Source organism: Phymastichus coffea, unplaced genomic scaffold (assembly GCF_024137745.1).
Source record: "Phymastichus coffea isolate CEN01 unplaced genomic scaffold, Cenicafe_Pcof_1.1 PCOF00044, whole genome shotgun sequence".
Taxonomy (NCBI): domain Eukaryota; kingdom Metazoa; phylum Arthropoda; class Insecta; order Hymenoptera; family Eulophidae; genus Phymastichus; species Phymastichus coffea.
This window is the reverse complement of record NW_026706855.1, coordinates 1,548,542-1,562,992: the sequence shown is the minus strand read 5'-3', so window position 1 is coordinate 1,562,992 and position 14,451 is coordinate 1,548,542. Positions and strand designations below refer to the sequence as shown.

The 14,451-nt window shown below is 47.0% G+C and overlaps 1 long non-coding RNA gene across 1 annotated transcript in view; it reads right to left on the bottom strand.

Annotated features, from left to right (window-relative positions):
* LOC131664592 (uncharacterized) overlaps positions 1–13,540 on the bottom strand; it is a 30,313-nt gene extending 16,773 nt beyond the window's left edge. Inside the window, exon 1 of the long non-coding RNA XR_009301954.1 lies at positions 13,152–13,540. This is a non-coding gene — a long non-coding RNA (uncharacterized LOC131664592). The remainder of the gene's footprint in view (positions 1–13,151) is intronic.
* Positions 13,541–14,451: the final 911 nt, after the last annotated feature.

Below are 14,451 nucleotides of genomic sequence, written 5' to 3'. Positions count from 1 at the left end.
AGCCGGGAGAGCGGAGGATATGGAGGCGCGCGCGCGAGGAAATCGGAGAACGGCGTGACTAATGAGAGAGAAAGACGAGCCGTGGATCGGGATTAAAAGAGCGCTGGCTGTGTGTGTGTGTGTCGCGCGCGCGGGCGCGCCAAGATCCGTAGAATGAGATACGGCCCGCTCTGCGTCTCTCCTTCAAAGCGTTTCTCGTTCAATGAGAGCGGAAGACGTGCGCGACTATATGGAATCGTGTGGCAGCAGCGACCCCAGGCTCAAAAACGCGGATACATACCTATATTCAGGGAGCGCGGACTAGTCACGAATGTATGAATGAGGAATACACTTCCTATTTTCTGCGCGACCGGCGCGCCGCTGAGACTACGCTCATAGCGCCCTGAATAATTATATCATGACTGCTTACTTTCTGCGCTGCTGTTATACCATCCGAGTACCGCTTTCTTTCGGCAGAATGCCGTTTACAAATCGGAATACTTGCTGGGACTTTCTGCTTCGGTTGACAGCGCGTCAAGTCGCGAGTTTGCCGACAGACATACGATTAGTGTACTTTTCAAAAGCCATAGCTTGGTACACAGGTACACATTTGATGGCTTTGGCAAGACAATTTCAATTGGTTGACGAAAACGAATTTGCAAAAAAAATATCAACGAGATCTATGCGCAACGGAGAGCAAGTACACGCGAGCAGAAGCCGTGCGCAGCAGACATCGGGCTCCCGATCACATTTGGCATCAATGCAAATGCGACCTATGGGAGGTCAATGAAGGAAGGAGACGAAAACTCGGCGTATAGCTACGCGTCGTCGTACTCGCGTCAGCGCTGATTTGAATTTCAAAGGCGAAGTATAGCTCCACGTGGCTTGTGCACGTAGAGACGCGCCGCACCACTTTAATATTCCATCTCTCTTTTACGCGCGCGAGCGATCGGCTTTTTGCGCGCGAGGTAGGCGGCTTTTGAAACACGCGCGCGTATTGTGAATCAGTGACCTCGAATGATCGGTCGAGCGTGAGTCTTTTGTCAGGAGGATTCGACGGGGCCTTCGCTTCTTCCTCGATAATGCGATCGTTAGATTATTATTATGTCTCCTCGCAGCGGCGTCGCGGCATTTGCCGCTCGCTCGAGATCCGTGGCATCAGACGGAGTACCACGCGTGATACTCTGGGAAACGGCCGTTCGAATGTCGCTAATTGAATGTCTCGGCGATAATCGATGCATCCGCGGCGGGGCAGCGAGGGAACGATTGACTTTTTGCCGGGGAAAAAGGCCGACGGCGATAAGTCACTCCGCTGAAAGTTTCATTACGACCACTTCATCCACAGAAGCGTTTTAATTAATAAACACAACTCACGGGGGTAATAAACCGCGTGGCAGGGCGGGGAAAAAATGCAGCGCGGTCAAAGGAGAAGAAGCGAGCGTACCCACACACACACACGCGCGCGCACGCACACACACACACACACACACACAAGTATAAAAGGGAGAGGCAGGCGCTTAGCCGCAGGACAAAACCGCGGGCGCGCGAGCGAGGTTCTCTCTGGTCGGGCGGGTGGACATCCCAATAAATCAACAAGTATATAAACGCGCACGCATACGCGCGCGGCGAGAGAAGGATGTTTGGCGCGGCATGAAAGGAAGCCGAAAGGGAACGCGCGCGCGAGTCGAGATTTATCTGGGCGCTCGATCGGCCGCTGCTGCGCGAGTTATAAAGCGAGAGAGCCGTAGCGATAGTTTTCGGAATTCTCCTTGCTGCGCGTGCACGTGCGCTGCCTGCCCGACTGTACACATCGCGTTCGCTCGCGACGCGCTTCCGTTGCAGCGGCTCTTGATTAAGTGCGAGCCGCGGGGGCGGTCGAGCCGATTGTTTTAGGCGCCGGATATCCTGCCTTGACGTCTCTCTCTCTCTCTCTCTCTCTCTCTCTCTCTCTCTCTCTCTATCACACCTGTTGATTCCAGTGAGAGAGAGAAAGCGAGCGAGAAGATTCGCAACGCGTGACTTCGATGTGATTCGACGTAAATAAAGGGCGAGTCGAGGGGATGTATCGGCATGCGCGCGCGTACTAGATATTTTTTCAAAGTTATGCTCGATGGGGGGTGCCTTTTCCATAAAATATGCGTTTAGTGGAGCATATGGAGATGACGCAAGGGTAACAACTTGAAAATGTGAAGAACAAACAGAGAGAAAGAGAGAGAATGACGCATTCAAACAATATAATGGAATAAGATTTTTGTAATGTAGGTACAGTTGTCGCAAAAGTATTCATGACTAACAATATGTAGGCTGAGTAGATTGGTACCGAAAAAGACAGCACAAGCAAGAATATCAAGTAATAGAAACAAATTCAACTTAACAGAGCTTAAAGTTCATGCAAGATTGAATGTCCTGATCGGAAAGAAGTAGAACGTTTGAATTTGGAGCTTTCGCCGGTTCTCATTGTGAAAGCAAATTGATAATTATTAAGGACTTAAGAGTCCCGTGTTCGTGAACAGCACTTGTCAAGTATGCAACACGTTTTTCTCCTTCATTGGCATCGAATTCCTTTGAATTAATTAAAATGTAAATAAGAAAATGAGGCTGAAGATCAATTAAAATTTAACACGCGGGCAATAATCGTCTCAAGTGCGAGCTTGCGGTGGCAGCAACGCACGGTCAAGCTGCACTGTATCGTGCGAGTGCGTGCGCGCGTTGTAAGAGATTCCAGCAATGTGAGAAAGTCGTACACACACGCGCGGGAGAGAGAGAGAGAGAGAGAGAGCAAGAAAGAGCTGCAGAAGAATGAAAGAGAAGGCACCGTCATGCATACAATGCCTCCGAATACCGGACTTTCTCATCATTACGAGGGAGCAAGCGAGCGCCTGGTGTATATACGAGGCGAAGCCGAGTAAAAAGGCGCGCGTGTTAATGCGAGGGTAATTTACAGCGATTACGATCTTCGAGCTGTGCGCTATGCATACTAACAATCCCTCGGCATACAGCCCGGAACGACGGAGCCAGCGAGACTTTGGCCACTCGCGGATTGTCGTCGACGGTCCAAATCACACGTCTATCGTCGGCACGTTTGCCGGGCAAAGGGGAAGGAAGGCTCTGATACGCAGAGACAGAGCGAGCGAGAGAGCGAGAGAGAGAGAGAGAGAGAGAGGCGCATTGCTATTTCGCAGATTCCGCAGGCACGCAGTCGCACAAAGAAAGAAGAAGAAGGCTTTAATGACCGTTGCGTCGAGCAGGAGCGCAGGGGGAGAGGATCGGCTCATGCAAGTATAATACCCTCGACGAGGCGCTCGTCTCCTCCTGCCGCCGCTGCTTCTGCTCCCTCTACCGCGCTCGCTCTTTCCGGGCGACTCGTCCGTGCGCGAGCCTCGAGAAACCCCAGGGCATACGCGCTGCGCGCCGCTTCCAGCCATTCGAATCCTTTCGGGACACGGTTACGCCTACATCGCGCGCCTCGCGCGGTCACGCCGAGATCCGTATCTGGCTCCGCCGCTCGCTCAATTAAATATTCCGCTCGCTCCGTCTCTCTCTCTCTCTCTCTCTCTCTCTCTCTCTCTCTCTCGGCCGCGATTGCTGCGCCGCTTTCTTGCGCCCCCCCGGTGGAATTTCGACGGGTCGGCCGACGACGCGCCGTTTTTTTCTCCTTACGCCGACGCGACCACGCGGCCATTTCAGATTGAATTACGTGCCGAGGATTAGGGATATCGACCTGTATTGCGCTCCGGCAACCGCGCGGAAGTCAGTCGTTTAGAAAAAGCAGGGACAAGTTTGGCTTTCTAATCGGCGTTGGCCGTCGACCCTCAATCGGAGAAATGCCGTAAAAATCGCGTTGTCATCGAGTCGTCACGAAGCGACTTGGAACACGCGCACAGCGCGTCCGGCAAGAGGACCGTTGCAAGAGGCGTCGGTGCGCACGTAACGAACAGCGTTCGCTCGCTCCGCGACGAAATTACGCGGGTACATCTTAATGGCGTGTGCGTTGAAACGAAAGGCAGCTGTCGTTGTACGCGCGACGCCCAATCGCTGTTGGCTTAATTAACGTTCGCGAGCATCCGCGAAACGGCAATGCGAACTAATCGAAAACGCGTGGCCGAAGTGTCTCGGCGTGCACGGGAGCTCGCCGTCGATAATTCACGGCAAGGTGTGCGCAAGGCCGCGCGCGGCACCGATGATGTTGTAGCAATAAGCTATCGGTTATCGTTAATTATATACGGAGTCGCAGCGGCAGCCCGAGCGGCAGCGAGTATCTCGCCCATCTAACAGTCGCAGCCGGCTAAACTTACGGCGACTGATAGCGCGTAGACGCGCTGCGCTCGTCGCTCTGCAGTCGTCGGTTTCCGCGATGCAATAAGCCAGACGAGTTGCGCTCGTAAACCTGTTTTATACGCGCTCCGAGGACTCGCGTTGCGCAGCGGCTCGCTCCCATCGGCCAGCCGATACGTCGATCGACATTACCGAATTACGCAATTGGACTGGGTTGGCTCCCGAGGCATCGGGCTCGTCTTTTTTTGCGCCTTGGCTGCCGAGCGCGCCGGCCGCTACTGTTCATTTCGATCAATGCAAATGAGTCTGCATTTGGCTGACGCTCTCACCAAGATTTATCGGCGCGCGCACGGTTATTCCCATCGGCCTGGGCTTGATTGCAGGCGCGCCAATTTATTGCGATCGAAGCTACACGTCCCGATGATCGAGCCGCGCGATTTCGTTAATGAGTCGGCGGGAGGACCCACCATTCGTGAATCAGCTCGGTACTGTTATAACTCGCTCCTCGCTCCGCGACCGACATCCTTCGCGACGTACCGCCGAGTGGCGCGATTTTCCACTCGACTCCAGCCACTCGAACCGAGTGTGTCTGTAACCAAATCGCCGGCGAGGGTGAGCAAGGCGTCCGCGAGAAAAGCGTTTGTTTGCTTCTCCGGCTGCTGCGGCCTGCGCGATGCAATCCGATATATCTTGCGGATTCGTTCGAATCAGCGCGGAGAAGCGAGAGAGCGAGAGCGAGAGCGAGAGTCGCGGTGGCCTCGTATCGCGCGACCTCGTGAATTCGAGCCGGTCGATTTGATCGTTGGAGCACGACGACCTCTGACTCGGAGCGCGTATATACCCGACGTACGCGGGGATTCCATCGGGGCGATCGTCCACTCGCCGCCGCAGTATTCGCAGCTCGCCGAGATTTTCGGCAATGTCGTCGCAGCGATTCTCCGGCGCTCGCGGCATTCGGCGCGCACGCGGCGCGTTACACTGACGCCCGCGGATCACCGACTGCAGGCTGTGCGCGCGCGTAACGCAAGCTCGCGCGTACGTTAATGTGCCACTGGGACTGCCGACGTCTATTGTCGATCGACACGCGCGACGGCTGATTTTGGTTGCAAACGCAGGATTCGAGATGACGGACCGTTTGACGCGGCGCCCGTGCGCTCGGACCACCGACCAAAGTAATTGGCATTGCCGGCGAGCTTGTTTAAGGCACAATGCTCGGACTCGGTAAATTCGCGCATGACCCGACGCCAAGCGGCGGGCGCACGATAGCGGATAATGAAAGCCTTAGGTTGCGGCAGAGCGGAGGAGGGAGAGAGGAAAAAAGATAAAGCCGAAAGGAACGTTTCGAGGAATCCAAATCGGCCGGCGCGTCGATGCCGATCAGCCGAGGTAAATGAGAATACGCGTGCGGCCGACCGCTCGAGGAAGGAGAGCGACGCCGCCGCGACGAGGTTAGCGGAGAAGCTCTCCTGCGCGAATATGGCTCATATCGTATCTGGCGTGTGTGGCAGCTCCGCTATAAATATGTGGTCCTATTTATAACCGAGGCGGCGGCATCGCCGCGGCAACGCCGCCACGAGCAGCGCGCGCCGCGCTTGTTTATTCGCGGGACGAGCGGCGCGCGATTTTCGCGCGCTGATACCGGCGCCCGGCAGCCAGTGCCGCGCTAATTACGAGCTACTTAGGCTCCCCTGCGCTCGGCGAATTAAAGACATGCCCAGGCGAGGCCCACTATACCAGTTTGCCTTCTCAAATGAGCAAAGCAATTAAATGCCGCGCTTCGTTTCGTGACTGTCGCAAGCTCCTATATATGTACATGGGGTACAGATACGCTGGCATGAGCAAAAGCTTCGATATCGATGACTCGACGCGCACACGCGAACCCATTGGCGCATGGCCAACGAGCGCTCGACCAGTCTTTTTCTCCTTGCCTTTTTATTCGTTTATTTATTTTTCCCTTCGCTCTACATGCCCTTGCTGAATATCGTTTCGGTAATAGCACTCTAGTTGATGCAATTCATTGATCGAATATATCATTCCTATGATTATTGCACGCGTTTATTTCACTTTGTTATATTGTTCCAATGATCAAGTTCTGACTTCGGAAGTAGTTATAATCAGGACTTCGGGCTAATTGCTTGTACGCCATTATCAGAATAAATTATCAAATTCATTTGAGCAACTTATCTCTGCAGTTTAATAAAAAAGTTTATCCTTCCACGTGAATCTCCACAATTTAATTGGGAGTTTATGCTCCCCGAGCAAATGCGCTAGGCATTGAAAAACTTCAAGTATTCCTATAGCGCACTGTATTGAATTTATAGCACGGTTGCAGCAGTTGATAAAATTGTTAAGACGGACTGGTAAATTACAAAATGACATGGACTGAGGCTGTCTCAAGGCGCTGAATACGTCTCTATCTCCTTCGTGGATAAAAAACATTCCTTTTCTCCAAAGTGATGTGAAAAGAATTTTTGAATTTTCAACTTCAATGTTAACCCGTAAAAGCGCTCTATTGGTTTAAATTATTTCAACTTGATGGTTAAATCGCGTAAATTGGAACTATACAATGTGTTATAGGAAAATTGCACGTAAGCTAGTAAAAATACGTAACGTCAAATGAGAACACGATAGACTTTTTAAGCAACCTAAATTCATTCATTTGACCAAGACTTGACCAAATTGTTGCTCGTGTCTAATAGCTCGCAAGTTTGCGCTGATTCTAAAAGTACCGATAGCGATCGAAATGTTAAAGAACACTAATCTACATCAATAATTTTTCGAGTGTATTTTTTGCCCGACTGCCATTTTGTACGCATCGGCGAGCGCAAAAGATATCTCTTATTCCAAATCGGCAAAAGACACCCAAGCGTTTTAACGTTTATGAAATGGCACTGAATACGACATACGTTATGGAGAATGTAACCCGATACATGGTAGGATTTTTTGATAACTATATATATCAAACTGAAGACTTGGTTTAAAGAAACGAGGCAAGTTTACGACTGTAGAGAAGTTGAGGTATATTTTTAGGTTATTAGTGGACTCTTTCGTTTTCGGTATCGGCCCCGAAATCCATAAACTCGGCCGCGAAGGAGAGGTACAGCTCGCGCTCGTTTAGGCCAATCCCGAAATAGAAGCCCAAGCTCGGAATCGCCTCTTTATCGACGTCGTAAGTATACCGAACAACGCCGATATCGATTGCCTACTGCTCTCCACGCGCGACCGAGCCAATCTGAACGCACGGCAGCGAAGAAAGCTCGACGAGTTGCCCGAGCTCGCTACCTCGCTCTTTTGCATTCGCGCTTTGTTTTTGCCCCTTTTCCGTCGACGACTTCGCCATTGTCGACGAAGCTCGTTCCTTTTTTTCTGTCCTTCTTTTCATTTGCCGAGGCGGAAATGGGGCTTTTCTTTTGAACGGGTCGACGAACTTGGATTCGATCTCCTCTATTTACCTCGCGTAGCTCTCTTCGCCGATAATAGTTTTATTTGCACGTGGTATCGGAGCCTCGCCGACTATTGCCGTCGTGCGATGAAATTTCGGACGATGCAGGCGTTCGCGGCGCGCCGAGGAAACAAGGTGCTATTTCAAGGAACTGCGCGCTTGTCGATCACATCTACAATCGAACCAATCCAAAGTGTTATTTTCGTCGCACGCGTGTAAAATCGGCTGCGCGCAAACGAACGGCGCAAGACCAAGCCTGTCCCCGTACTTTTCGGCGATAGCCATCTACGAGATAAAGACTCGAATCGCATGTCTCGAGAAACGAGGAAAGAAAGAAGCGATATCTCGGTGCTTCGGAATCGCCGGCCGTGTTTCATTTTTCCGCATAGCACGAGACAGCGGAAAGAGAGAAAGAAAGGGAAAAACGAGAACTGTATCGGGGCTGCCGCGCAACTATCCCAATGTATCTGCCGTGTGCGGATGACGGCGACGGCGTTTGGCTGGTGGAATACCGGTGCTATTATCGATTGACTTACGAACGGGCGCAGTTCACGAGTAGACGACCTTGTTGTAAGCGTGGCTCCCTCTTGCGATCTGCTTTTCTTTGTCAACGCCAAGAGAGCGAAAAGAAAAAAACCACGCGCGAGCTGCCGAGTCACTTGCCGTGTTTTTTTCGGCGTCGCAAGAAACCCACTGCACGATGATGTTACTTTTCTTGTTTTCCTTTTGGTAAGCACTTGTCGGTTCGATTCAACGTTCGAGGTACTTGCTTGGCTACGTTGCCGCTTTAATGGTTTCACTTGCTGATTGATTGACGATCGGGGATGATTGATTTTTCATCGATGCATAAATGCTTTTAACGTTCAACTACATACGGACGTCTCATTATAGTCATTTCATTTGATACTTCTACCTTTTTAATGAGGCTAATTGCGAATCTACATTTTCGACTGGGCTCTTTCACCACATACATTTTTAATTCATTTCAACTAATGATGAATGTGCTTTATGTATAAAAGAAGCCTGCTGTCGTTCGGTCTTTTTTATATTTCTGAAAACTTTTCCAGAGTATCTAAAAAAATGTCTACTTTCAGCGGAATAAAGTTCGTGAAAAGAGGCGACATGAGCTAAAAAAGAAGAAAAAAAAATGAAAGCTGAAAGCATCTCATTCTTTTGTTACCCTAATTTAGTGTCCCCGGGGCAACTATAAAAAGAGGGTTTAAAGGTGGGTTTGTCGAGGACGCCAGATGAAGTACACAAAGACAAACTCGCATACAAAAATGTCTTCCCTTACGCGCGTAGTTGATATATTAAAAACACAAAAACGAAACTTTTCATTATTTTTTTTCAGTGTTTTCCGCAGCGCATATTTAGAAAACAAGCAACTTTTCGCCACGCCAAAAGTGTTTCCAATGCAAATAAAACAAACTTGCAGAGAACAAAAGCAAGAAGAACTGAAAAACGCAGAGAAATCGTGGTCGAAGGGAAAAGCGGGTGCGAGAGAAAGAAGGAGAGAGAGAGAGAGAGAGAGAGAGACGGAATTCAAAGCGATCCCGGACGCCGAATCGAATTGGAGTGCAGGCGAATTGGCGCTGATTTAAATTGGCTGGCCTCTCGACCTGCGTTTAACCCATTTACCACTTCGCTCTCAGTCCTCAATCCTATACGTTCTCTCTCTTTCTCTCTCTCTCTCTCTCTCTCTCTCTCTCTCTTTTATTACGTAAGCACGAACTTTTTCTTCTGCTACGAATATGCAATTATTTGATATTGCCTCAACAATTGGTAAATTACTGCTTTAATTTGATTTACGCTAAAGAATTGCAGGAAAGGGAATCGAGGGGGCGACTAATAAAATAATAAAAAGGCTTGTCGAGTTTCTTACATCAGAGCACCCAAACCAAAAGTGCAACTTTGGGATTTACAAGTCCACTTGTCGAAACTATCCAGTCCATTTTTAGTTCGACCCCTTGGCGCAAAGTTTGCGCGACGTCACCGAGAGCAACACGAAAAGCCTTTTCACAATTTCTTTTTTCTTGTTTTCTTATTCCACAAGTTCGACAGATACTTCCGCGTAGTGAGAAATTAAAAAAAAACTATCATAACGCGGTACCGTTTTTTTTGAATGATCAAAATGCGCACACTCGCTCCATTTTGCAAATTCAGGGTTCCACAGAGCATGTAAAGATTCGTAATACTCTCTGCCCAATTTTCCACTTTCTTATAACCCGTACTTTTTTGTTCGTGAAAGTTACAAACAGAAAATAGGTAACGAAGTTACCAAAATAATGTTAAAACGCCGTGATCAATAACTCAATGAGAAGAACGTGTTTGTTCGTGATTTTCCATGGATTTGTTCGAAAGTTGCAAAAAAAGATATAGAAGAGCAATATTTACGGATGAAAATACGCTAGAAATGACATTTTAATTTATTTTCTGTTCGCAACATGTTGACCTTCATAAAGTTTTGAAATCATGTAAATATTAATTAATCGTATGATACCTGGATTTTTTGAGATACTATGCTATAGTTTCCATGGCTCATAGGGGATCAACATATCAAATGAAATACATTAAAATACATAGTTTTTGGTGTATTTTTTTAATGTAAATTCAACTTTGAACTCGGATTAACGTTATTTTTCCAATTTTCATGGGAACTTCCATGTACAAAAAAGGGATGTTATAAGCATTTGGCAATATCGTTATAGACCCAAGGTTTCGTTGATTGTACATATTAAATACTACGAAAAAAAGTTTGTGGTAAGAGCGTATACCATATTTGAAAATATTCCTAAACGGTGTCGAATTATGGTAGCATTTGGTGGAATTCCTCTATGCATATACAAGCGTCAATAATAAAGCCACAAATTTAATCTGAGATCTTGAGGATGTTGCGGCGAGCAAGATGCTCAATACAATAAACCGCGAAATGCTGGGCAGCTCGAAATTAGAACGGGAGAGAGAGAGAGAGAGAGAGAGAGAGAGAGAGAGAGAGAGAGAGAGACGATGGTTATGCAACCCCTCGCTTCGAAGTCACGAGAGCGAAATTATCGGCTATCAGCTTTGGAGCTATAAGTCCCTCGGGGGGCGACGAAAGCGCTTTCCTTCCTACTTGTGCTAGCCTGTCTGCATGCCTGCTCGCCCGACTGTTCTCCTCCGCGGCAACAGACAGAGCAACAGAGAAGCAGAATGAGAGTCGCTAATTGAATGTTCGAGGATACATAGGAGGAGCATAGATGCTATAGATACGCAATTGCCGGCTGACACCGCTACCGCACGCGCACGACAAGAACAACCAAATCGAGACGCTTATGATCGCCTGTACTAAAGGGGATGAAGTTACTTACCGCGGCCAACCTGAGATTGCTCGCTGCCTGCGTTGTCTTCTTCATTCACTGTGCTTCGGATCACATTACTGTGGTGGATTGTTCTTTTTTTTAATAGCTAAACAACGTTCTATTGAAATATATGCAAAACAAAACGGTTAAATGATTGTAATGAAAGATATCAAGGCTTTTCAATTTTCACAATGCAGTGTTATACTATACATACACCAATACTGCATATACCCCACACTACTTTGTATGTATTTTTTGCCCTTTTACCGCCTGTTGGCCAAAGAGTTAATTTTATACTTAAAATGAAATATTTCTTTCAAATTGATTTCTAATAACATTCTTAGGTTTAATGAAATTTAATCGTGATGTTATATAACTACAAATTTGCATTATGAATAGTGTCGAGTTTTGGTTTAAATAATTTGTTGATTTATATTGTTATAATTTAAAAACTTCAACTGTATATTTCATAAAAATGTCATTTTATTTATTGTTATTTATTTTTTATAAAAATGTAAGTTTTTTTATGTAATCGATAATGAAAACATTATACGAAAAAATCCATGAATATATTGTTGAAATTGAAAGTTACGGAGAGATAGTCATTAAATTTCTAATCTGTCATCATCGTCATCCTTGAAGACTAATCAGTTTATTTATTCGTGTGATTTTGACCATACTCTTATCACGCTAGTTAATACTCTTAATAACTCTTTGATTCTATCATTCATTCATTCTCATCTAATATTTACGTCATCCGTTATTTTATCTATTCTATTTCTTATTCATTTTCATTGCGAGACTTATAGTTTTAAGTAAAATATTTATAATTATTGAAAATATCATTATATACCTTGCAATGAATCAGTAAATTATAAGAATTGAACAGATGTTTGTGTGCAGTTATGAAAAAAATTATGTTAAAATTTTGTTAACAAATAATTTATGATCGTCAAATAATTTATTGATCTGAAATTTACAAATTATTTATTGAATCGATTTAGATAATAAGAACTGCAATTTTTACTTATATGTTTATTGATCATTGATAATAAAATACATATTTGAATATGAATATATATAAATGATAATAATATTAGTAATGAAATCTTAAATTCTAATTAGAAATTATGTCACGATTTATGGGGAGTTAATAATCTTAGATCCCAACGTTTGAAAAGTTTTATAGATTATATTTATGAATAACGATATATAGTATTAGAGTACCTGGTTCAAAATTCTTTGCTCAAATTCCATGTGCTGAAGATTGGCAAGCAGACTGAGTACGGGGGCGGGGCCCCCCTAAAACACACACGCGCACACATACTGAAATAATTGAAGTTGTGGCCTGCACGTGGGACTAAATTAATATGTGGCAATACGAATTTTATGAAATAATTTTTAATTTGAATAAGTGTATGAATAGAGATTCGCTGGATGAATGATAGGATCAATGAGTTAAGAATATAAACTAGCCAGATTGTAAGAGTATAGCCGAAATCACACGAATAAAAATATTTTTTTTCTGACGTAAAGTATTGATAGTACACAGTAGTTCGCAAGAGGGGCGCACGAAAAATTATATCACGTGTAGAAATATTTTATGTAAAGTACATAAGTGAAATGGTTATTTCGATTTAACGTCGATATAATTAAACATTAGGCAAAAGCAGGATATTTGATTATATGTGATAATTGTTATACACGAAAAGAAAATTCAAGTATCGTAGCGCAACAACATTGCAGATAAAAGTCATACTCGCGACGTAACTTGCGTCTGTTTATTTTCACTTTTATCCGTGAACGTCATGCCAACCTCTACGACCATGCACACATGAAACGTTATGCACTATAGAGCAGAAGCGCGATACGTCAACTCCGTCGCGGAGAGCGAAAGCATCCCGTAACTCGATAAGAAAATTGAAATTGCTAGGTTCACGTTGGGAAAAAGCGCGAGAGAGAAGGAAAACACAGCAGCGACACGAAGAATCCAAAGCAGCGTATATAACCAAGAGATCGTTGGACGGAACGTCAGGGCCGTTCGCTTGGTCCATTTATTGCGCAAATGGAATTAAAGCCCATTCGCGGACGCGCAGAGAGAGAGAGAGAATACCCACTTGCCGCCAATTAGCCGCTCGCGGCTGACGCAAACGTCGAGCGAGAGAGAGTGCGCGTGTTGTACTGTATTTAATACACGTCACACTGCCGCGACTCTGCGTCGCATCCGCGGAATATCCAGGAATTCATCTCGGTGTGTATGTGTGCTTGACGTAGTTTTTCAACCACTGGCTGGCACTTTTTCGAAGAAATTAGAGCAATTTCGTTCACTTCGTAAACACAACGATTATCTCGAAGACAATAAATCTGACGGTTATCAAATCTTTTTACGCAGCGAACCTTGTAGGCTCGCGTCGGAGAAAATGAGGCGCGAACTGCAAGTGAGCGTCGAACGCGGATCCTTAATTAAATTCAATCAAGTCAATCAGCGGGTAATTCAGCGCGACGAAATTGGCGAAACAAAGTCTGCATACAGATAAGCTTATCAAGCTGCGCTTCGGAAACTACGAAGCGCTGCTCTCCGCCGTTGGCTTTTCTTATCGCGGCGTGTGTCGTCGCTCGACGCAGCAGCGCACTTGTCATAACTCCGCTCCCCTTCTCGATAATAACTCGTGAGAACGCGGCGCGCGCGCACTGCTCTTTGGCGAGTGTTCAAAGTTCAATCTGTTTTGCATGTTTATCGATTCGTTTCGCGCTGGCGATGCGCGTGTGCTGCGTGAAAAAATGAATAGGAAACTCGATTGCGATTGACGCGCGCGCGGAAAACTTCCGACGAAAGAGGGAAGCTACACGGGGCTCCCGCGGGTTATCCACGTTGCGGCTTTCCTGCGGCTTTTCTCTGTTCGACGCGCGCGAGGCCCCCTCCCTCGACCTCTCGCGCCCGCGAGCAGGTCTCGTCATCGAGCGAGCGCTGCGGGTCGCGCGCGTCCAGCTACGAAAACTCGCCGCTGTGACCGATGCGCTATGGACCACGGACCTCTACGTGAGCCGTTCGCTGAAAAATTAGGTAGCTCCAACGTGGAGCTCCCGCTCGTCACCTGGACAAAGTCGAATGGGCCTGGCGAGTCAGGCGAGTCAGGTGAGCGCGCGGACAACGAGTTGGCGATTGTGTAGCGATTCTCGCGAAACGATGCGGAGGGGGGGGGGGGGGGGTCAATAAAGCACAACAAACGTCACGAGCAAGCGCACACATTAAGCGCCCATACTTCACGGAGACATCGATGCTTCCTTCGCCAAAAATATCCCTCACGCATATACGCGCGTCTCGCCCGCGCTCTCCTGCTCCCGGCGAGCGCGCGCGCGCGCGCGCCAAAATAATTGCGGGCTAATTCGGTTTGCTGCCGCCGCGCGCCTCCAGGA